This window comes from Protopterus annectens, chromosome 1.part1, assembly GCF_019279795.1.
Source record: "Protopterus annectens isolate FY-2018-M chromosome 1.part1, PAN1.0, whole genome shotgun sequence".
Lineage (NCBI taxonomy): Eukaryota > Metazoa > Chordata > Ceratodontiformes > Protopteridae > Protopterus > Protopterus annectens.
In genome coordinates, this window is record NC_056726.1 from 1,654,055,120 (window position 1) to 1,654,082,092 (window position 26,973).

Sequence of the window (26,973 nt, forward strand, 5' to 3'; positions counted from 1 at the left end):
GCATACAGTGCAGGTGTCCCATGCAGGTGTGTCCCTAGCTGTAAGCAGCACCCTGCCAGCATCCACACCACCTGATCAATACTGATAGAAAGTATTGGCATGAACACCTAGCACACCTACCCTGTCACCCCAGGGGAATATACTGTATGGCAGTGTGGTACTGTAGGACTGACAGAATGCAAACACCTGCTACAGCTGGCCTGCATTACCAACAAATGGCCTACAGGCCTGTATCAAAGGTCTGTGTCTCACCCATACTGCCAATGTATGTTATGTCATGGACACCCAAATAACAACATACACTCCACATAACCCATATGCAAGGCCATGTGGACAAACCACAGTAACATGTCCACCATGTCCCATTGCATGAACTGTGTACCAACACCAAAACACAGCTGTGATGAGGTGATAACTATAGCGAAAATATCAGAGAATGTTTATATAATGTATGGAAGAGGATAAAATAATAGAGGGGGGGTGGGAGCATGAGCAGCATAGAATGTGGAAAGTCCGAAACACAGCAGTGTGCACATACTATCCCTGGCTGCAAACACACAAATGGGTGGCTACAAACCTGCCCATACACCACAATAGGGGTAATGTCCTGACTTATGACCCCTGCCTCTGGGTAACCTGTGTGAATCTATACAGCTGTGAGGTATTGCCACAGCAAGATAAGGCCATACTGTCACGTCGATGGATGTACAAGTATGGGATCCTCTGCCATTACTGTACCAAGGTGCTGAACTGGTTACACAGACCCAGCAGGAAGTGTCTGTAGCTCCCCCCACAGAATGGCATAACGTTCCAAGAATATGTAGGCATTTGACAACAATACTGGTCACAGCTGCATTCACCCTGTGTTTCCCAGAACATCACTACAAGGAAAAATGTTTGCCTGACAGTACTTGAGGACATAAAACATCACAGTGTATAACAGTACACATGTCTGAATATCTCTGCTAACAACAGTACCCTGTAGCAGAAGCAGCACAGACGCAATAACCTACAGTACCCACTATCCCTTGTACAGTTTGACCCCATATTGCCAACTGATCTACAGATCCCCTGCAGAAATAGTTTGCTAGCTGTAGGTGTAGAACACAAAAGTCTGCACTGGAGTACAATCTACCTGGAATGGATCCACACATTCAATACAGAAGGGCATACTGGGCATGCTCACACACTTAGAGAAATGAAGACAATGTCAGACAACAACATAATGAAATGTCATACTGGGCATGAGCACATACTTAAACAAATGAAACCCATATCTGCCAACAACAGTGGACCATACATATCTGACAGTTGCTGATGTCAGTCACTGTGAAATACACCTTTGGGGAAGGGCAAGCCCAGTAATCCATGTGGCATGTCTTATAACTGCTTAATGCTGTAGTGTGATAAACTAGTTAGGTAGGAGTTTTAATCTCAGACATGACACGTGTGTGTCTCTCTGTCTGTGTAGGAAGCAGTGCTTTTTAGGCTAGTCACACTCACTACAATTCAAATGCCCTACTTTGCCAAGCCTGCTGATGTCATTCACTTTGAAATACACCTTTGGGAAATGAGTAACCCAGTAATCGCTGTGGCGTGTCCTATAACTGTGTAATGCTGTAGTATGATGAACTAGTTAGATCATAGTTCTAATCCCAGACATGGCAAGTGTGTGTGTGTTTCTGTGTAGGAAGGAATGCTTTTTTAGGCTAGTTACACTCATTACAATTCAAATGCCCTAGTTTGGCAAGCCTGCTGATGTCATTCACTTTGAAATACACCTTTGGGAAAATAGCAGTCCAGTAATCTCTGTGGCACATCCTATAACTGTGTAATGCTGTAGTGTGATAAACTAGTTAGGTAGGAGTTCTAATTCCAGACATGGCAACTGTGTGTGTGTGTGTGTGTGTGTGTGTGTGTGTGTGTGTGTGTGTGTGTGTGTGTGTGTGTGTGTGTGTGTGTGTGTGTGTGTGTGTGTGTGTGTGTGTGTGTGTGTGTGTGTGTCTGTGTAGGGAGCAATGCTTTTTAGGCTAGTCACACTCACTACATGTCCTATAACAGCATAATGCTGTAGTGCGATATAGTAGTTTGGTAGGGGTTCTATTCCAATATTTTTAAGGCCATTCACAGTCACTACAACCTCTATTGACCTTCTTTGGCAAGCCTGCTGATGTCATTCCCAGTGAAATGCACCTTTGGGGAAGAAGTAATCAAGTAATCTCTGTGGCGCATCCTATAACTGCGTAATGCTGTAGTGTGATAAACTAGTAAGGTAGGAGTTCTAATCCTAGATATGCCAAGTGTGTTTGTGTGTGTGTGTGTGTGTGTGTGTGTGTGTGTGTGTGTGTGTGTGTGTGTGTGTGTGGGTGTGTGTGTCTGTGTTTGTCATTCATAACCTCTGTGGAGTTGGCTGTGTGTGTGTAACAACTGGACTCACTGTGAAATGGGTTTTGCAAATTTCTTATATGGTGGCCCTATTATATTTGCACCTTACAGGGATAACAGATGTCAAATAGCTGAGAGGCTGGGATGTCAATCCATACCCCTACATGTGACATCAAGGCCTGGAAAACAAAGAAAGCAACTCTTGTATTACCCAGAGAACACTCTCAACCCATGTCACATACATAAACACACTTGCCTAGGCAACAAACTCGATGTTGGTAGTACCCTGCATATTGCCCACAGATAGTAACCATGGTGTGATTGCAGTGGACTACAGAGGGCAAGGCATCCTGTTCTTCAGTACAATAGGCACATAATTGCAGACAGTGCACCTTCACTATGTTCCCCACTGGACGCCTGCAACAACTTTGGTGCCATCAAATGTGACCCACAAAGGACATGCCATGCCTTAAACACATACCCTGTATGGACAGATGCCACTGACACCAGGGAATACCTGTATCATGCTATCAATGTAGGTGCAGGGTCAACCTGGTGTCTATTAGGTTCATAGGTTCATAGGTTCATACTAGGCTATCTGCCCAAGGGCATTTATAAGCCTAGCCCATAGTTATGTGGCTTTCACCACCCCTTTAGTTTGAATAAAACTATGCCTATTATTTTGCTGTGCCTCTGTCAAGCAGTGACACTGAAGTAATCCCTGGGGTATATCTGTGATCTCCCATCCATTGGTCAAGATTCCTCTTGAACAAGGCCAGCGAGGTGCTCTGCCTCACATGTACCGGGATTTTGTTCCACAGCATAGGGAGTCTCTGGGTGATGAATCTGTCCCTCCAGCATGTTCTATTAATAACATTGTCAAGGTTTAAGTCTCCCACCCTTGTGGTTCTGAGGGATCTAGATTTTTTGAGGTGAAGCATATTCATCAAATCTGGGTTTGACATGGCCTTATATGTCAGGCACAGGTCACCTCTGAGCAAGCGGTATGAGACTGAATAGAGCTGGAGTTCTTTCAGTCGGGCAGCATAAGACATATTTTTGAGACCCTTTATCCTTTTGGTGAGGAACTTTTGGGGCCTTTCCAGCTGCTGCAGGTGTCGGGTCAGATACATTCCAAATGGGGCATTGTACTCAATCATAGCTCTAATGAGTGATGAGTACAGGGGGACGATGACCTCCCTTGATCTAGATGTGAATCCCTTCATGATCAGGTGGGCAATGTAGAAGGTTTTCCTAACTACTTTAGCAACATGAGTGTCAAACAAAAGGCTACTGTCAACCTGGGTCCCCAGATCCCTGATGACTTCTTCTGTGCTCAGTGGATTGCCACCTATATGGTAGCTAGGGGTAACCTTGTTTTTCCCGAAGGGTATGACTATGCATTTCTTGGCGTTTAACTTTAGGCCATGGCTCTGGCACCAGTTATCTGTTTCTGTGAGGCCCTTCTGAAGGATATCTGTGTCAGATGCGTTTTCGACTATGGCGCCCAGTTTGCAGTCATCTGCAAACTTTGTCAGCCATAACTCTCCTGTGTTTGCTTGTACTTCAAAAAAGTAGATACCGAACAAGAGTGGACCCAGGACTGAGCCCTGTGGGACACCACTTGTGACAGGCTTTGAGTCTGACATGGCTCCAGCAACTCTGACCCTGTGGGTTCTGTCACTTAGCCAGTTTGCAACCCATCTTGTGATGTATGGGTTTACATTCAAGCTGATGAGTTTTTCGATGATACCTGAGTGGGGTATTGTGTCGAAGGCCTTTGCCAGGTCAAGGTAGGCTGTATGGACTGCCTTTCCCTCATCAATGGCCTTGGTGATTGTCTCAAAAAAGTCAACCAAGTTTAAAAGGCATGATCTGCCTTTGACAAAGCCAAACTGGGTTGGATCCAAAGTCTGCAAGTTCCCTATGTCTTTATTTATGAGTTTCATTATGATCCTCTCCATGGCTTTGCAGATAAGGCTTGTCAAGCTAATGGGATGGTAATTTCCAGGGTCGGTGGAGGCACCGCCCTTGTGAAGTGGGACCACAGTCGCCGCGCCACTCCTTGGAGTGCGTATCCTGAGGTGAGGCTAAGATTAAACAGCTGTCCTAACTGCGGGTTTAATTCCTCATTGAGTTCATGGAGCACACAGCCGGGGACACCATCCGGTCCCATGGATGCTGTGTTTTTTGCCTTGGAGAGAGCAGTTCTCACCTGGGCGTTGAAGATGTTTGGGGGGCTACAATCCTCTGGTATAGATATCTCACCTTTTGGGGAGAAGTTTGCACTGAACCTGTCAGCCAGTATGTTGGCAATGTGTGTAGGTTCAGTAATCTTCACATCATTTTGAACTAATTCTGAGCATATCTGGGAGTTTCCTCCTAGGTTTCTAACATAGCTAAAGAAGGCCTTATGATTGTCTTTTGAGTCCTTGGCGATTATTCTCTCAAAATTTGCCTTGGATGATTTTATGAGAGCTCTTAGTTTTTTACTTATAATGATCAAAGGTGTCTTACCTTTCAAGGATTTTGCTCTATCTTGTAGTAGCTTCCTCCTTTTGTTGTAGAGCTTGTTTATGGCTGGGGTCCACCAGACTGGACGCTTGCCTTTGGTACAAAGAGTCTTAGTTTTGTTTGGGATTGCCTGATCCATGCAGTCCTGTAGGTGCTGGTAGAAGGCATTTGTAAGTGATTCAGCGGTTTGAGTAATGTTTACCACTGGCTCAGGGGCCTTAAAGGAGACCACACTAGTTTTTAGAAGTGTGAAGTCAGCTTTTGAGAAGTTTTTCACTGTGGTCTTTTTTATTTCAGGTGGGGGCGGGATGAGGACCTCCAGCGAGATTAGTTTATGATCTGATCTCACCAGAGAGGGGTATACTTCCCGTGTTGAACATTGTGATCCCATGTTCGTGATGATGAGATCAAGTATGTTTTCTCCTCTTGTGGGGATGGTGACTAGTTGTTCCATGGCATTTGAGTTTATGAACTCCAGGAACCTTTGGGCTAGAGTGTTTGGTCTTGAGTAGTGTTCCCACTCTATATTAGGGTAGTTGAAGTCACCTAGTATGATGGTGTTTGGAGATACATTTATCCCCTCCAATGTTTTCAGGAAGGCCATGTGAGGGTCCTGAGTTTGAGAGGGTGGCCTGTAACATGCTTCAAATTGCAGAGCAGTCTTGCCTATGGTTAATTGCACCTGGATGGTCTCCGATGCATCGTGCGTTGCCACCAACCTTGAGGTGTGGGTGTCCTTTATGAATATGGACACCCCCCCTCCTTTCTTGGTGTTGTCCGGATTTTGGGGCGGAGCATGATATGAGGTGAAACCTGATAGTGCTGGGGTGCTCTCAGGAGCCTTGAACCAGGTTTCTGTCACAGCACAGATATCGATGTTCTCCATACTGAGAAGGGCCTCAAGTGAGTGCATATTGAGATTGAGACTTCTGGCATTGAGCAGCATTACCCTTAGTTTTTTTTTCCTTTTTTGTGTTCTAGGGTGGTAGGTTTAGAATTTGAGCCTTGTCTAAAAAAGGCACTATGGGGGTGGCAAGAGCCTTTGCCAATATCCGGAAGCCTAGGGGTGACAGGTGCAAGCCGTCCCTTGCGAAGCAGCGTGGCTTGTACAGCATGTCATCCCAGGCAGACAGACATTGGATCCCCTTTGAATGACACCAGAATTTAAGCCAATTATTAAAGCTGTTCATCTTATCACTGTATTGTGGCATCATTCTAGGTGAAGTTAGGATACTGCTCAAGGTCAGGGTCATACCTGCCTGCGCTACATAATCAGAGAGCTCCTCAATGTCTCTTTTCATGTAGTCCAAGGAGGTACGTCTCAGGTCGTTGACACCAGCGTGGACAATGACTGAGTCATACTTGTACCTGCTGTTGAGAGACCTGAGTGCTTGCGTTATGTGGCGGATTCTAGCGCCCGACAGGCAGCTTACTGTGACCTTCTCCTTACTCAGTCTGGTGAGCGGGACGTCAGTGTGTCTGACTATGGAGTCACCTATGATAAGTATGTTTGGTGTTGTATTTGGCCTTAAGGGCAGTGACTGCTTTGCACACTGATTTTGTTGTTTATGTGTTGTTTGTGTGGTGTATTGAGTTTGCAGTTGCTTGGGTGTCTGCTTTGGAGGCCTCTGCTGTTTAGGTAAATTTTTACTCAGAGCCTCCGTGTATGTCTTAGTGTGTTTATGTGTTTGATTCAGTGGTGTGGTTGAGTTATGTGAGACTGGAATTGTGGTGTGTGTAGTTGCCTTCTCCTCCTGCCTGGTCTTGCCAGTCCTGAGTTGAGAGAGCTCAGCCTCCAGTCTGGCTGCATCTCTCACAAGTGTTAGTGTTACGTGGGAGGAGGAGAGGGTTGTCCGTGTACATGAGGCAATTGTAACATTGTCTCAGAATTCCCAGATTCACCAACTGGGCAGGAGAGGACGCCAGCATCTGACCCTTCGACATGCTAGAAAGAATTATGAGTTGGTATGAGACAGAAAAGTAGTGGGCTTAGCAGGGAAGTGGGCACTCCTGGGGGGTTTTGCTAGTGAGAGATTTGTATAATATAGGAGTGCTTGACCTGCAAAGAGAATGCTTATAAGACAAGGGATATGCTTATAAGACAAGTGCTGAGCTTTTTGAGAAGAAAAAGCTATTTGGAACAAGTGCTGCACTTTTTAGTGAAGGTGTAAACTGTTTAGGTTCCTAACAGAGCAGTTCTAAGGGAAACATTGAAGAACAGACTTTCTGGAGCCAGAAAGAGTTTAACCTTATTTAACCGGCACTGCCCGTCACATGATGCCAGGACTGGCTCATCTGATGATAACAATCTGTGTAAACAACATGGGCCAGACACCCCAGGTACAGTTCCACATGTCACTGTATATGCATGTGGGACTTATGCACATCCCAGACACCATCCATGTCATGGACTATTCAACACATACAAAGCCATCACTGCACAGCACTGGCCACACACATTAGTAACCCAGGAGACTGGATGGTGAATACAATACCCACCTGTGTGGGCCAATCCAGACACTACACCCTGAGCCACACTGCAGACCATTGTCATGTGGCCTGATGCCAACAAGTACCCTTCACCTAGCCTTGTATAACCTTCTGGCACAGTCAACCACTACACACCCATGGAGCAATGCACCCATGCATGTCAGTACTGCTTCTCTGTGTCTGTTTGTGTGGTGTATGATGCTTTTGACCTCATTCACATTCACTACAACTCCCATTGGCCTACTGAAGCATGCTGTCTGATGTCAGACACCTTCACATACCCTTTGCCCATATAAACTCCGGATAACCCCTGTGATGCATGTGATACCTGCGCATTACTGTATTGTGGCAAATTAACTAGTTAGGAAGTCTATTCCTGACCCTGCCAAGTGTGTCAATGTGTGTGAGTCCCTGAGAGAGTGTGGCTGTGTTGATGTTGACACCTGTTCATATGGACAGGCACATGTACTACACCTACCATATCTCTACTATATCACTGTTGCAGATGTCAGTGACCATCACATATACCGTTAGACAGCTCCCCAACATGTAAGCTATGTGGTGCATGCAATAACTGCATAGACATGTGATAGCAATACAAAGTCAGTCAGTGGTTTGAAACCCCATAATAGTAGGTGTGTGACACAATCATGCTTAGGATTTACTCTCCCACCCCCTCCCTGACTTACTTTGTTTGTGTTTGATGTGGAGAAGTACACCTGCTTTGCTTAGGCAGCAGCTTGTGTTTTGTAAGTGATGCTCATTATCAACTGATGGCCTCTGCATGAATTTCAGGCCTCTTCTAGCCGATTGCATGTGGAACAACTGTGGTAACATTCCCATAGCAAATTGCATGGAAACACACTCAAATAACTAGGCACATCATGTTGGTGTCGGGCCTTTTTATTCACTTTGAGTAGGACCTAGATCTGGTGTTTGGCAAACAGCATCACAGATAGTTTGGAGATTTACCTCTAACAGCTTACACTGTGGAAACAGGCCAACAGACAGAAGGGGGTGTGCCAGACATGACTACAGAATGTAAGTGTTGCTATTCTGCATTTTGAGTAATGTTGGTTTAACAGGGTGTGTGTGGATATGGCTGGTCTACATTTTTTAATACATGTCATTACAGTGCTATGTTTTTGAGGAAACTCCCATCTGTAGGGTCATCTGCAGACTGGGCAGTGGTTGGAGTCTTTTGTTTCTTGTGTTACTCACAAAACACCTATCTGAGAACTGCAGAAGCATAGTGTGAGGATTACAGTCAGTACATGGTGACAGCAATGAGAGTTATTGACTTCATATCCCTCACAGGACATATGTCACAACAAACCCTGGTATGACAGTAAATGTATGAGGTTATCACAGCAACATGCCAATACTGGGCCAGTGTTTGTAGCGCCAGCCACAAATCTGTCAATCTTTGTACATATGTCATGCAGTAAGAGGTGCATATGTTCTGTACACCATTATTTATTGACATCATATCTAATAACAAGCCAGTCAGATATCAGACTGCTAGATGTGTTATGTATAGTAGGGGTTGTTTCTGAAGACATAACTTTGGCATTCTGCAGTTGTGTGTACAGTACTGGGGTCTGTGTACTTAGGGTGATTGTCAATGGTATGTATGTTGTGAATATGTACCTTGGGCTGTGCACAGACTGTGGTAGATGCCATTGTCCTGGGTCCTGTCCTATTTGATGTTACATGCTGCTCCAGTGTATCGTACCCTATTGGCTCACATGTCTGTAGGGCCAGACACACACATGTCCCATACCACAGACAGCCATCAGACCACACTGTGTCATGACCCAGTATATGTAGGGTTAGTGTGTGAGTGGCACATATGATGATGCTGTTTATCAGACAGTCCATATAGTGTCATATTAAGCTTGTGTACCATATGTGGATGTGGCTGTGTTTACATTGGTTATGGGTATGCACTTTCTCACAGGTGTCTGTTACTCTGTGTTGTGACATGTGTGTAGAACCTGCTATAATCACAGGTACATGTGTATTCACCCATACAAAATGTAGTCCAGTGTTGTGGCAGTCTGCCTGTAGTTTGCACTTTGCTTTGTGACATGCCTAGCAGCCTAGTGTAATTACCCAGTGTGTTGCTATGTCCAGTTATTTGCAAGACATACTGCTGCCAGGCCACCATAACTGTTGGGTATTTCTGACAAAGCAGAGGGATTCAGTACAGATGCATGTCACTAATGACTGGGTAGTATGTGGCCATGTGACCTCTGCACCAACAGGTATTATGTGTCAGGACAGACCGGCGTGTGTGCATGCATAAACTGTGTGGGCATATGTAGTCCAATATTTATGTGATATATCTATGTACATGGCTATTAACATCCACATTAGGAGGCGTGGTCCACATGTCTTGCATGAAGGGGATATGTGTACACCTCTGGACCTTTCCAGAAAGTGCAAGACTGTCCACATATATTTGTTCATATCTCTGCTGTAGTCTACAGGATCATTACTGTGCTAGCAGTGGAACTGTACTATGATGTCCTTAGGATGTCTGTCAGTAGCCAATGGCACACATGTCTAAAGCAGATGTGACCTCCGACACACAACAGGTCTTTTAAGACAACCGCTATTACAGAAGCAACAGCCTACATACATACCTGCAATACATACATGACATCCCCTTGCACTAAGAGGTTGGGACTATTGGTGCTGAGGTAGGACTCCCCTCCATATTCTGGACATATGGTAAACATAGGATGTTGCGGTGGTATGGCGGTAGCATTGTTAACTCACAGCAAGAGGTTCTCCTGTTTGATTCTCAGCTGGGCTTGGGAGAGCCTTCTGTGTGGAGTCTGCATGTCCTCCCCGCGGTTGGGTAGCGTTCGAAAAACATACATGCATAAATGGGTGTGCCTTCACTGAAGGTTGGGTGTCGAGCTGGTACCTCAGCGTTTCATAAAAATATACTGCCAATCATTAGCGGACCGGAGTTCTGCTGTGGCGACCCCTTACAGGGAAAAGCCGAAAGGCAAACAACAACATATATATATATATATATATATATATATATATATATATATATATATATATGTATAAACACTCAAATATATACATATACGCAGCAATATATGTCTACACATATACAGATATATAGATAGATACGTATGCACATATATTTATGGATATCTACATATATAGCGACATAAATAGGTATATCTGAATAGATATGCATGCAGATATAGTTATATATATCTACATATATATCAACATAAATAGGTATATCTGTACATATAGCATGTGCATATATATATATATATATATATATATATATATATATATATATATATATGTATATACAAAGAGATCTACAAATGGCCATATATATGATGCACTATACAGATGTGTAGACAGACATATGTATGAATATACATGTGGATTTTCATGTAGACATATATCAACATATGTATATGTATATATCCATATTCCTGTCATGTGTAAACATTAGGATTGTGTATACCTTCCCAGATGTATCTCACCATATGTATCTGATATGTGTACATTTTGATATAACAACATATGTGATGCAACACTCATATCAATAAGTAATACACAATTGTGGAAGTCAATGCAATTGTTCAATACTATTCAAAATGTGTAGTGACAGATATATTGGAAAAATAACAACTGTCTTCACAGTGGTCATGGTGTAGTGGATAAGTGTTGTGACTATAGTGTACAGGGTCCTGGGTTAAAGACATGCAAGGGCTGTGTATTTTTGTTGCTGGGAAGAACAAGCGTTGTTGAATACAGAGTGGTTAAGGCAGTTCTGAGTGGCTTTAAGCAGATTTATGTGGATTTGCGTGAAGCTAAGCGGTGCTAAGCTATGCTTAACCATACGGACGTTTACACGGTGTAGGCTTCCCTTACAACTGCGCAAATCTGCTTAGCTGGTATATTGCAGCAATGCTGACACCTGCTAAGTGTGGCTTAGACCTGTTAACCAGTGCTCACCACCCAGTCTGATAACATAGCAGGGCAATGACATCTGTAATAAGTGTATGTAATGCCATGTACAATACATGCATCTATGTGCTGTCATTACAGTAGCAAGAGGTGTGAGTGTCATGCCTGGGACACACAAGTATATATGACCTGTACAGCACTGTTATCCATGTGAATGTGCTACATAAATGGTTAGTAACCCAGGGTACATGCTGTCACACTGGCATGTAGTGAATCATGGTGGTACTACTGTTGACAGTGGTTTCCCAGTAAGAGTTGAGTGCTAAATGTAGTACTGACAACAAGCACACCTGCAGGCATAGCTGGACTCTGAGGCCTCACTGTCATGTTCCCGGTGTGTGAGCTGTGTCACAGTATATATCCCCTACTGGATAATGATCTGAAATGTTCAATGTAACTGTAGACTACCATCTGTACAGCACATGTCAGTGAGGGCTTCCGACATGTAGTAATGGCATACTTATTGTTGTCAAACATATATCTGTCGACACATTCATCCTACTGCATAGCTACTTGCCAAGTTGCTGACTGTCAGCCCCTGTACAGATGTGTTGATGGCAGGTATCCAGCTTGGATACCTACAGGCAACCTGTGCTTGATTGATACTGACATGTCTGCCCAGCTGTGTAATAACTGGCACATATAGGAGACAACACCCTGTACGCACCACATGCCGCAGGTACCTCCACTACACTACCACAGTCAACAGAATATGCTTGGGTACAGGTCTCCATCACAGACACAAACCATGTGTTGTAATACATGTTGCATACATGTCAACTGGATCACTTCAGTGGCCATTTTTAGGATGTACCCAGAGGATTGGCTGATGCATGTCACTCTCATCCTGAGGGTCACCACAGTGGTGTCTGTCAATAGATTGCCTGCTGGCACATGGCAGGTGGCATGATACCACTGTACACACATCCCCTACACAACGCATCTCTCCATGGACAATAGCCAGGTACACAGCTATGACCACCTGCAGCGATGCACCCCAGTACTGACACAAGTTTACATGTGCATTACTGAGGATAGCAATGTCTTTTACCAAAGATTTACAGTTTGTTCCAACCAAGCCCAGTTACCTCCCCAAGTTATTGATAGAACTTAAAAGTTTCATCAGGAACCTCAATTTATCTTTATTTTTTAAGAAACAGTTGCAAGGTGTCACTCCATTAGTCAGAAGTAGTACTTTTAATCCACCCACACACCCGTCTTTGAAAATATTTGAAGAAATGGTGGAAAGGATGTGGAGGGAAACTTTTAGAAGTCATAAAGGTTATACATCCACTAATTTCCCCCAAATTTTGGAAGACATTATGCAAGATATAAAGAAAAAGCATATAAGAGTGATGAAGCCAGACAAAGGGGGGGGGGGGGTATTGTGCTAATGTTTCAACATGATTATGAAAATTATTTGCAAAATTTGGTACAAAATGACAACATCTATGAACCAGTATCTCAAAATGAGTTAAATATTTCAATTGATAAAATAAAATATGGTTTATATGACCATTTGATGCAGGGTTTCATAGACAAAAAACTATACAACTATTTATTGGTGCCTAAACCAAGAACCCCCACCTTGTTTGGCATACCTAAAGTACACAAAGGTTTAAACCCTTTGAAATTCTGGCCTATAGTTGCAGGAGCCGGGGGTATAACAGAACCACTTAGTATATTTGTGGATCAGCACTTAAAAGAATACACTGCTTCTCTTCCATATGTTTGCAAGGACTCATGGGAATTCCTTAGTACTTTACCCACTGATTTAGATAATTCAAATTTCTTAATGGCAACAGTGGATATAGTGGAGCTTTTCCCAAGTATTCCCCACAATCAAGGTATGGAATGGTTTTCCCATATGGTCGCCACGGAAACTAAATTAAGCAGTAAATTAATTAATTTAATTATTGAATTTATGGATACTGTCTTAAATAACAACTTTCTTTTTTGTAATGGGGAATTCTTTAAGCAAAAAAGTGGGGTGGCAATGGGAGCGCCTTGCGCTACGGTGTATGCAAATATAGTACTGCACAAATGGGAGTTGGACCATATCCATTCAACAATTTGGAAAAGGCACATTAAGCACTACAGGAGGTTTTTAGATGACATCTGTATTTTTTGGGAAGGCTCCGAAACACAATTCATGGAATTCATGCAGCATTTAAATATGTCCACTGATTTCCTTTCCTTTACTCATGAAGTAAGCAATAGTGAGCTACATTATTTAGATGTCAAATTACGCAAGGATCCTGTTGGAATGGGGTTAACATCTTGCATTTTTCGTAAAGACACCTATTCCAACAGTTTCCTGCATTTTGAGAGTGGGCACCCTCCATATCAAAAAAAGGCATAATCAAGGGACAGCTCATTAGAGCATCAAGAATGTGCAGTACAAGCCAATTATTTCTCCAGGAAGTTAATTTTCTTAAGAAGTTATTTTTGGAAAGAGGTTACCCTGAAGGTTTATTTCAGTCTATTTTGGCTGAAATTACATTAAAGAGGGATGAATTTTATCCTCCATTATTAGGTACTCAATTTAAAATTTCTAAAAAGGAAGTGGCATCCAACACCAATTTTAGAAAAAAATTTGTTTATACTTACACGGAAGACTCCCACATCATAGAAAGTACTATAAGGAACCTTTGGCCTATGGTGACTATGCAGGAAGAGATCTCCAGGCTTGTTCCCACAAAAATTGGTTTTGTTAAAAAAAAATAGATATTAATCTTAAAGGGCTATTTGAGAGAAATCTAACTGCGGAGTTGTCATCTTCAGGTAGTAACACTTTTGGGCACAATGGAACTTTTAGATGTGGTAAATGCAATCAATGCCAGTATGTTCTTCAGGGTGCTCAGATACACATCAAGGCAAGAAATATAACTCTACATGCTAAGGGTCATTTTTCATGTAACACCACAGGGGTAGTATATATTGGCCTCTGTCAGGCTTGTCCGGCCTTTTATGTCGGCAAAACTGACAGGGCTTTCAAGCGAAGAGTATATGAGCACCTATATGACATTAGCAAAAGCAAAGACACAAATGCTTTTTACAGGCATTCCTTGACTTGTCCACAAATGTCCATAAAGTGTTTTATCATTGAAAAAATACAGCAAGACCAAAGAGGGGGGGAGGACTGGGAAACCTTATTGGGTATCAGACAGCTCATTTGGCAGCTCCAATTAAATGCAACAAAGCATCCAAGGTTGAACGATAGTATTAGTTTAGCACCAGTATTAAGAAAGAAAAGAAATGTACTTTAATATTTAATGAACAAAAATACATATTAGGGTTTAGTTTTTATTCTCAAACTGTAATGATTAAGTATTTACAACAATGTATTACAGGTCACTTAGTTAGGCACAGGTAGAATATCATAAGCAGATTTACATCATTTTAGTTAATTTTTAGATTTCATTCCCCTCTCTACTGTTTCTTTTAAAAAAAGTTCAACTGTATCTGGGAGATCAAAAAACTAATATCAAGTACATATATTGTTTAAAGCATTGTCAGCCTCAAGAATGTTGATTTTTATCTAAGCATGGTACGTAGTACAAATTAGCTGGGTTAGCATCATTTTTCAGTTGGCTTAAATGGTTTATATTGTTGGTATAAACAACTTTTAATATAAGGAACGAGTTTTCACTGAATGTAAATAGGTTTTATACACATATTTTAATAATGAATTTATTGTGTTGACATTTTTTATATACTCATCTGTATTTTTAATGTTTGTAGAGTTAATCAGATTTAATTCATCATAGGTATGGTGACGTTTTAAGTAATTAGTTAATTAGTGTAATACACTTGCGCTATAAAAGCTAGCGTTGATGGTTTAGCTTTTCACACTTGAAAAAGCCCGGTAAGACCAGGCGAAAGCGCTCGTGATCCACTTGTTTTTTGTTCTGTGTGTTTTGGCAATAAAGCGGTGATTTTTTTTCCTATTTGGATCTTGGATGATTGTTTACAGCAGTTGCAAATCTGCATCCTTGGACATACACCATTTGGGTCTACTTTCAAAAAAACTTGGTTTCCGTAGCACAACAGTGTAGTCAGTTTGTGCTCTCGGTTCAGGACCTGGTGGGTCCTTTTCCTGGCTTGTTCCTGGTAAACTGTTTCTTTTTGCTTATTAATGTCTGTGTGTTAGTACACCTATAGTTGGGAATTCCATGAGGGCCTTCACAACCACCGCAACACCCACTGACATAGTCAGATGTGGCTGCTGCTGTATCGGACATTACATGTACCCTATTATGCTACTCTCCCTAATTGGCTTCATGAGCATTTCAGTACCAGCACAACAGTGTTGTACAAATGGGTTGATAGGCATGTGTTCAGAGGTGTGGCACAATTATGCCCATTGAGTTCTGGCAAGTGGATGTATGTGTGCATGTCTGTATATCTGTAGGGTACAGCATTCCGAGGCCACATACTCCTATTACAATACACATTGCCACCCAGTAGTATGGATAGTGTTGTTGCTGCCCATAGGTGAGGCATGATAATGCAACACCCTACTATCCCTGTGGCATGTGCATTAGATGCATATCCCTGTAGTACCACTGTTGGTATATGCAATGGGTTGTATCGCAGTCATGGGCAATGTGTGATGGAGGGTATGTCAGATTGTCAACATGAGTTCCAGTGAGTACAATTTCCACAGTGGGATATGGGTGCTGTGTACACTGTCATTGCACCATGGTACACCCGGTATATGTCCCATGTACCACTTAATGGTGACCACTGTCACCATGAACCATACAGGCAACTGATATCGCAATCCAGCCCAGTTATGCATGTGCTGTGTGCAGCCTACCTGTAACACATTGGACACATGGACAAGTTAGTTAGCACCAATAGGCCCGGGTCTCATGGATATGTGTCTGCCTATGTGTCTGTTAATGTATATATAATGGTATGTCACACTATGTATTGTCCATATACAACCATTACATCCCCCATTACCATACGGTACAAGTCTAGGGATGTTCTGCATGTAACATGTATCCTGGAATGCACCTCACCCTAAACGCTGTGTGGTGTGTGCAATGAAAGCCACATAGTTCAGTAGCACTACATGCCTATGTAGGGGTCAAGTCCCAGTGTTGCCACGTAAGAGTGTGCATGTATGTGGATGGGTTTATATCAAGTTGCTGATTATACATGTCCCAGCAGTTCACCTGTCCATGTGGCACAGGCAATAACTGTTATACAAACCTGTGACATGTATTAAACTGTACCCCAGATACGTCACAGCCATGATGTCACCACAGTGCCATAAACCCTTGTGGAATATGACTGCAGACCATCCTCCTGCTGACACATGTACACCTACAACACAAATGGATAACATTATGGAGACCACAATCACCCAGTGTTACTAACAGCTATAATGCATCATTGCTGGATGGCTACACTACCTGACATGTATGCATTAAACATTACTCCTGACAACATGTTACACTGCAGTACATTGGTACACTGTATTACAGTCACCATGTGCATCAGAACCATATTAGCCTGTCCCTGCATCGATGTTATGGATGACAGGGATGTGGCACAGGTATCATCATATGCAAAGGGTGTGTTGCTGTTTTTCCAGAGTCCAAGGGTGGTCCATACATTTGACACCATGTGTGTGTGTGAGGGGTGTAATTAGTTGAACTGGGCATGGTGATGTGGTGTGTGTAGGTATGGCGTTGCCCTAGGTGTATTTGTATAGTGTGTGGGTATGCATTCACACAGTTCTGCCATGTGGCTGCCCTATATAGGTGTTTTTGGACAGCTGCAGATCATACCTGGCAGGGTGTACAGTTCACCTCCTCCAGCCACAGACACACGGACTGTGCCTGCCAGGGGTTCCATGGGGACATCCAGGTACAGGCCTTGATGTGCTACTCTCCCCTGATGATGACAATTGTCCGCTGGAACCAGGTCCCTCCTGGGACTGGCCAGGACCATGTGCTCAGGGCCTGCTGTGGTGTGGTGCAGACAGTGCCCCCCTGCAGTGTTGGGGCTGGTACTGCCCCTACTGGAGAACCTTGGTGTCCCAGCACATACACATTTCCGCTAGCTGTTGGTGTTGTTGGCCTACGTCCACATGGCCATTGCCGCACTCCCCCTACATGTTCAAGCACAGGCAAACCATGGTTGATGAGACCCACCATCTCATCAAACCATCTATCCATGACCTCAGTATGAGCTCGGAGGGCACCAGACAGTTCATGGACAGTGTTATTTGCAGATGTGAGATCAGCCCTATGCAGCCTCAGTCCCTGTCTGGTGTACAGTTCCATATGTGCCTGCACCCCCATGACAACCTGAAACATGCACCTGGTCATACCAGTTGTGGCACTTCTGCCAATGCCATGATAATCAGCAGCCCTAAGACAAGCACCCTGGGGCATTTGCCTATGTGGTGCCCTTCTGGACATCCAGCTATGCCTGCTGGGACCAGACACAGTAAGCATGGATACCACACTCTCCTGTGCACTGCCACCAACCGCCAACTGTCCGTCTGCTATGGCAACTGGTGATGGGGTATGTATAGGCACTGAAACTTTGTGCGGGGTTGGGATGGCTAAGAGGGGGATGTCAAAATGATGGTGCAGTTTCAGCCTCTGACAACCCCACCTATGCCTCAACAGTACTATCATCATCTTCGGTGTCTGCATGGACACCAACATCAGATTGCATGCAAGAGGGACTCTGCCCACCTTGCCATCTGTGGGAGAAAACAAGAAATGCACTTTAAGACCTGTACAGCATTGCTTAACAGTACACACATACACACACACACACACACACACACACACACACACACACACACACACACACACACACACACACGCACACACACACACACACACACACAAACACACAATACCTACCTGTCCGTGATTTTACAGACAGTCCCACATTTATTCCCATAAGTTCCCCATCCTGCATCACACTTGGTAACATACACTCATTAATACCACTCATTAATGTATCATTCCTCTAAATGTCTAGACGAGTGATCACAACAAAAGACCTGTTACTCCATTACCTCCTTGACCTGAGGGGAGTAGGTTTTACATGGCCTCACCGCTGTTATTCAGTGTTCACCCTGTGTATGTCTCACAGGGAAGTACTGCCACATGAACAACCCCACAATCACACATGTGCATACATGGACACCCACACAAACACACACACATGCAAACACACACATCCTACATGCATCAACCTCTCTCCACTCCACCAGATTGAACCTACAGACAAAGTAACCACACACACACACACACACACACACACACACACACACACACACACACACACACACACACACACATGCACACATGCACACATGCACACACACACATACACACACACACACACACACACACACACACACACACACACACACACACACACACACACACACACAGGTGAGGTTGCACAAATATAGTACACACAGTCCTCCCATTACCCGTCTGTCAACATGCTGTGCTACTAGGTGATGCCCCTTCCCATGGAAAACAATGCACCCATGTACACAATATTGCTGTGCAGCTGTTCTGCACCCTGCCGTGTACTGTGCACCAAACCTCACAGGTGTACAACCCATTGCTGAATGTGTAGTACTGTGTCAGTTATGTCTGCCCTAATGCTCACAGCCCCTATGTTTTTCAACGACACATACCTGGGGTGATATGTGGACAGATGTCATTTGTGAATGCCTGATGTCTGGTATATAGATCTCAACATCACCAGACTATGTATGACCAATCCAATATTATTACACTGACAACCGTCAGACCATACCATGGCTATGGGGAGTGTACACAACCTTATTCATATGAAGCACCCTTACTTGATCTGCCTTGGGACCACATCACCTCATATATTAACAGTGCATGAGCCTGATATGTGACATATGTCCTGTACATTCCCATGCAGAGTCTCCGAAATGTGTTAGGTGTGCGGATGCTGACCGTGATGCATACACTCCGTGTGCGCATATGTGTGCACGCCCTTATCATGATGGTTTGTTGCACCTATTGTTATGTGTACTACAGCTGTCACTATTCCTGGCAGGGGTATACTAGCATGGGATATATGCATTTCCCAGTGCATGGTCAGTCTGCCCTACACATGTCCCCCAACTTTGCATGAATGCAAGGTTTACTCATGTGCACATCCCTTGGTGTTCACACACTGCATCACTATTGCTGTGGCAGTAGGGTTATGTCTGCCACAGTTCCTGAACCTGACTGTGTGCAGATACAGCCATTCCTAGCATCCTTAGGATCCCTGCTGCAGTGCACTGGTGTGTCATGCTAACACACCCTCCCCACATTCAGCCTTTTTGCAGATGCTTGACAAGTATGGCCTACACATGTGTGTCAGTTTGCAGTGTCCCATACACTGAACACCACATGTTACAGCCTAGTCCCAGCTAATAATGTGGACCACAGTAATATGTTATGCCATAGTGTAGCTCTGTAACAGTTGTCATTGTAATACTGGTATATACACTGTTGTTGCACTGTATAAGGGTGATGTTTCACACATGTCCCTACTGTAGGCCACTTTTCCCACCATTATGTTAATCCCTGTGGACACATTTCACAATGGCAGGATGTTAGTTATCTTAGAGGTATCTGACATACCCTTCCAATACTCCATCATGGTCACCACTGTGATGCAGTGCATTTAGCAGCAACAGTATGTGAACATGTACAGCATGCATTATGGGTAGGTGTGTTAGATGTGTGCATGGAATAAACCATAGCCATTACATGCCCGGTGTATTGCAAGCATCAACATAAACCATACTCACCAGCTACAGGCTGTTGCCTTGGTGGTATACCAGAGGGAACTACCTAAGAGTGTGAGAGATGTGATGTCAGTGGCCACAGCTGTGGCATTGCTGCAGGGTGGGTGTACCATTATAGTACATCAACAGTACAAGTCCACAATACTACCACTTATGCACATCTGTTTATTACTACTATGCAGCAACAAACTATATATATATATATATATATATATATATATATATATATATATATATATAAAACATGTCAGATATGCTTGATCTACCTCTACAGATGTGGATGCATACGCAACAGTGGTCTACTGATGTGCCCTGTGGCCATACCTGCATGCTCCTCAGCCAGTGTGGGTAGAACCCACCACCAAAATGATGTCTGCCAGTTGTTGGGTGTGTGGATGGGCAGGTGCCATGAGGCCAGAGGAGCTCCGCAACACGTGTCAGGGGGGATGGATGGCATGACTCCCCTGTTGCAAGGTGATCCCCCTGGACTGCAGCAGCAAACTGATGGGCATTGCGAAGCAGGTCAGAACAATGATGCTGGACCTGCTCATAACTGCAGTTATGCAGGCCGATATCATTGACCCTGTGGACTAGAGAGTTCCACAGAGCAGTCCACTCCTGCTGCTCATGGGCAGCCCTGCCAAACAGGACAGGGTAGTGTTGGATAAGGTAGTTAAGTACAACATCATTTTCTGCTGCTGAATATGCAGGTAGGTGGCAATGGGACATTCTTCCTGAAAGATATAAAGATGGAAACAGGTCTGAGCAACTCATACAGCAAGGTTGCCATAGTTCTTAATACACATCTCTGTCACCACCCCCACCATATCAGCGGCAACAAACTGCTCACACAACTCAATGGGTATGGCTACAGCTTACCTACCGAGGGACATATATTGTATTGTACCACACTTTGTGCTATGTGTTTGTAGCCATGTTCATTGTGTGGACACTATCATTGCTAGCCTGTTACAGACTATTACATCTTCATGCCATTGTCAGGGCCACTACGGTTCCATATATGCATGTGGTATGCTTGCTATGTGATTGCTGCACATCTAACATTCTGTGTTATTGGGGATATCTATGCATGCTGTTGGACATGTTGCGGGATTGTGTAGACTATTACTACCCACATATGTTCTATAACAGTGACACAATGGCATGTTTAGGGAATAGTTGTCAGCAGAACCACTTCTCCAACATCATCTGGCCATGTTACCAGGCCACATCACATGTGGGACCCACCCTCGGGCCTCCTCATCTACTGGTCCAACGCTACCTTCAGGTGGAACCACCTCAGGGGATGTTGTCCCCCCCCCGGAGGCACACATAAACATGATCCTGTCACCCAAGGTCAGGTCCATGGTCTGTTCCATAGGGGGCTCCACAGACACTTGTGGGATGTGCTACATCACCTTGAGGCATCCAGTGCACTTTCACAGGGTCCACATGCTCCTCCTGCTCAGCCACCAGGCCAGTCATCTTCAGGGCCGTAGACTGCTGTTGTGAGTAGCAATAGGTGGGAGGCTTGTTCCCATTGTTTCAATATGGGAGCCCATGGGGCTTCCACATCGCAGACCACACACACCATCCATGGTGTTTACCCACCACGTGTCATATACCACCCCTGTAGGCTGCACTCTATATCTACCAACCCGGACCACCTCCACAAATATACCTGCAATCCTTCCCCATATTCCCATTCCCTACTTCACAGACAAGGACAATGTGGTCCCAACAAGGGGTTCACATGTGACATACCCATCCATGTTGCACACACTTACAGCTGTATATATCTGTGTGTATTGTTATGTGTGCTGTTCCCTCACACATAGCATGCAGCACTGTGGTGGTAATATCGGGGACATGTATTTACATACATATATGTGTGTGTGTGTGTGTGTGTGTGTGTGTGTGTGTGTGTGTGTTTTTGTATAGGTAGACATACACACACCCATATATATATATATATATATATATATATATATATATATATATATATATATATATATATATATATATATATATATATATATATATATATATATATATATATATATATATATATATCTGTATATGTGTTGATATATATTATGTTGTATATATGTGATTATATATATGTCTGCATATGGGTATTTGTATGTCTGTAGACATACATGTAGCTATACATAGATCTATATATATATATATATATATATATATATATATATATATATATATATATATATATATATATATATAATTTATATATATATATATATATATATATATATACATATATATATATATATATATATATATATATATATATATATATATATATATATATATATATATATATATATATATATATATATATATATATATATATATATATATATGTATATATACACACACACACACATACATACCTATATATGGGGTACATTCAGACATCAGGTCCACAATCTCTAACTCTCCTTCCTGCACAGCTGCATTGTTCTGCCTTGCTACAACAGAGATAGGTACCACATATGGACACAGCCTAACATTAGTGGGGTATATATAGGGCCAGATTGCAGGTAAGCCTATTACACACCTATGGCATTTCAGCATGCTACAATACATGTTAACCTGAGTGTCTTTCAAGTGGTGAGCTCTGGAACTTACGTGGCCATCATTATGGCATCACTTCCACCACCAGCTATTGGCCACAGTAATATACATCCTTTCCATTACACAACACACACTATATTGGCTTATATCTTGTCAGTCAGTGCTGTTCTACACAGTTGACGGGTATGGCCCACTACACACAGTGACAGACTCTAATGTCCATAGCAGTTGTTCAGCTGAAGATCATTACAACAGGAACACCTGATAGCACATGTATATCATTCCACATCATCTACCCCAGTATTATAGACCAAGTACTACAGTCAAATGCATGCATATATACTTCACATACCTCTTGTGGGGATGAGGTCTGTTGTGGAAAGTGCCCTTGCAGGAGTTTTTTTTCTCTCCTTAGCTATGACCTTAGCCTGCTTCCTTTTTTCTGTTTTTAGTGTGGTTGTGGTTCTCAATCTGTTTTCTGTTTTCTGTTTTCTCTTTCTCTTTCTCTCTCTGTGTCTCTCTTTCACCCTGTCTCTCCAGTAAATGGATTGAGCTGGTTGGAATAGACTGCTACATGGCTTTTGTGGGTGATGCACATGATCAGGTGATGGCCTGCGCACCAATCAGTGTCCTCCACTTGCTACCTGCATGCACCATGCTGTGTAGTTTTTCCAGTTCCCACTGTTATGGCAACCCACTACTGTAAATCCCTACATCATGTGGGTGTGGTCCCTTTACCTTTCCTGTATGATGGACATCCTTCCTGTGTGTGGGCAGCAGTGTTATAGACAGCAGGTAGCAATACCTCTTACATGAGAACTTGCACACTCAGGCCAGCTACATATTTGTATGAGGTTCCAGAACTACAAACAGAGTGTGAGTACTGTTGTTGTATGCATAGTATATCACCAGTGTTACAGGGTTTGTGTGCACATACTAGTTTATCATGGACTGCAGCCTGTCTGCATAGCTCTCAACTGTGTGCTTATCCACTTGATGGCCAGAGGTGTGCATGTTATGTTTTGGCTGTCCACCACACAGGTCTTGTGTCAGATATATCACTGGTTGTGTGTGTGTTGAGTGCTATCAGTACATGGCTACATCCATTTGTGTTGCTGACTTCATATTCCTGACTAAGGTTATGTTGCAGACTATCCTGTAACACCAGTGACTTTCTTAGTGTATGACAACATTTTTACACATATGGGCCTGCGTTCCAGCCTCTGTCTTACACCTACATACCAGGCTTTGTACATATGACATGCTGTCTGGGGTTGTTATGTAGTGGCCTGTGAGTATGTCATATTGTCATTCCTGCCATCATCCCACTGCTGTTGTGGCCCCCATACATATTGTGGGTTTGGGTCCATATATGTGTAGGCTTCATCTGCACAATACACGTGTACCCTTATGCAGTCCAGAGGCCAGTGTATGTAACAGTGATATATGGCCCTGTTTGTCAGTCTATGGGGGGAGGTGCACCATAACTAATCTAGGCTGTTACAACATGTGAGGGGCATCAGGGGTAAGCTGCCTTAAGTTATCTGGAAGTACATTACCATACAATTCGCCTTTGGTAAATGCAGGTCTACTGCTTCCTGCCATACAGACTGTTCTGTTTGTCAGTGTGATTGTGATGGTTTCAGTTATGCCTTGTTATGTAACAGATGCATCCCATTATGTCATCTGAGGTCTTTACCCCCTAGGGATTGTGTACAGAGTGTAGATAGAGGCTGCTGGACTACAAAACTGCATTATGTACTGTTGATTGATTGTTATCCTGTGGCCCAGTCTGTCTTTACTGTTGTACTACTGTAAGGCCTTTGCCTGGACAGCAACATATGTAATGTTTTCCGGAATACTGTATTAATTTATCTGTTTGAGAGATGCATTAGTCTGTTTATATGTATTTCAGAGTCTAAACAGATATATGACATGGCATATACAACTGTAATAGTACGCAAATAAAGCTTTCTCATGTAAGCAAACCTGTGTGTGGTATTATATCCTCTGACCTCTCTGTGGGTATATGTTTTGGGCAGCAATTGTCTTTTGTTTGGGTGGCTCATACAGTGTCCAGTTGGTAAGGTGGCAACTTTAGGCATACTGGCTGTTCTGTATTGTGTGCACCCTCTAAATATGTATCTTCCTATACATATTTCTGTGTGTGTATGTGTGTAGTTTTTTATATATATGTATATATATATATATATATATATATATATATATATATATATATATATATATATATATATACAATACCAAAACAAGTCCAGCACTGAGTAATAAATCCACAAATAAGTATCAACAGCCGTCTTTGAAGGAGAGCTTTATTAAAGCCGTGCAGTCACCCCACAGACCGGTTTCGCTTTCACCAAAGCGTCTTCAGTGTGTGACGACAGACGCACAGTTGCATATTTAAATACAAAAACAACGTGCATGTCTTAAAGAAACCCTCACCCTGTTAACCATAAATCAATCTATGAAGTTATACATATTATTTATATTATTTTCATTTGTCATAGACAAGTTAATATAAATCCAATAATAAACCCATACAAATAAAATATTTTATTTGTATTTTTGTTGTATAATTAATACCCACTCACATAAAATATACAAATGTGTTTATGTGTGTATAACTGCACTGAAACCATACACTTAATCCCTATTATGTACTTGATATAAAAATTACCAATGGTCATTAAGACCTGGTTTATGCAAGGCACCCAAATTAACTATCCACCTTTTTTCCTTTTGATCTAATATATTATGTTTTGCCCTATCTCCCAAGCTCATGTCAACTACCCTATCAATACCCACAAATATAAAATGTGCCGTTGCATGTTCCAAAATATGTTTGTACAATGCACTCCTCATCCTTTTACACTTTATATCACTGATATGTGTTGCTATTCTTTGTTTAAGCATGCAGGACGTCTGGCCAACATAAAACGCTCCGCATCTACATACCGCCATATATACAACCCAAGGTGTATTGCATGTAATCAAACTTAGTATGTCATAAACTTTACTTGTATTCGTAGAGGTAAATGAAGAGGTCTTAGACATGAGCTTGCAATAAGTACAGTTCCCACAATATGTGCTACCTTTAGAAATAGTACCAATAGTTTTTACTGTGTTGATGTGCCGTTTATAACTAGAAAAATGTTGTCCTATTGTTTTTCCTTTTCTGTAAGAGTATGCACAATGATCACCTATTATATTAGTCAAATAAGGATCATTATGTAATATGGGCCAATATTTGTCTATAATTTGTTTGATCAAATGGGTATTACTAGCATATGTAGTCATAAATCTAATAGTTGATGTCTGAGTGGATTTCCCCACTGATTTATCTTGCAATAAAACATTTCTATCCAAGTCATTAACTTGTTGTTTAGCTGTATTTATAATAGCTGTATTATACCCCCTGGCTTTAAATCTATTTACCATATCATTTTCAAAAAAATTATATGTCTGTTCATCTGAACATGTTGTTCGAACCCTCTGAAATTGTGCCTTAGGTATATTTTTAATGATGTGGGAAGGATGGCAACTATTAGCATGTAAAATGGAATTTTTTGAAAAAGGCTTTCTGTATATTATGGTAACAATTGTCCCATCGATTGCCTTAGTTATATTAACATCCAGAAAGTCTATCGTAAACAAATCCACTTTACCAGTAAATATGATACCATATATATTTGAATTTAAATACTTACAAAATTCTTTCCATTCTATTATAGTGCCATCCCATATGACCCAACAATCATCCAAAAACCTACGCCACATGGTCAGTTTATTCTTATAAGGAAAATTATCAGTATATATGCAAAGCTCCTCCAGGTAGCCCATAAACAGGTCGGCATATAAGGGAGCAAAAGTAGCTCCCATGGCCGTACCTTTAACCTGTAGATACCAATGCTCATTGTATTTAAATGCATTATGTTCTAAAACTAACTTCAACATAGATAGCAAGAATTGTATTTCCCTTTGTGAATATATTCCAGATTTACGCATCCAATAGTCTACTGCCACTATACCTCCTTGGTGAGGGATACTAGTGTACAGCGACTGTACATCTAGCGTACCTAAAAAACTATTATTGGATAATTGTAAATCATTCATTAACTGTAAAAATT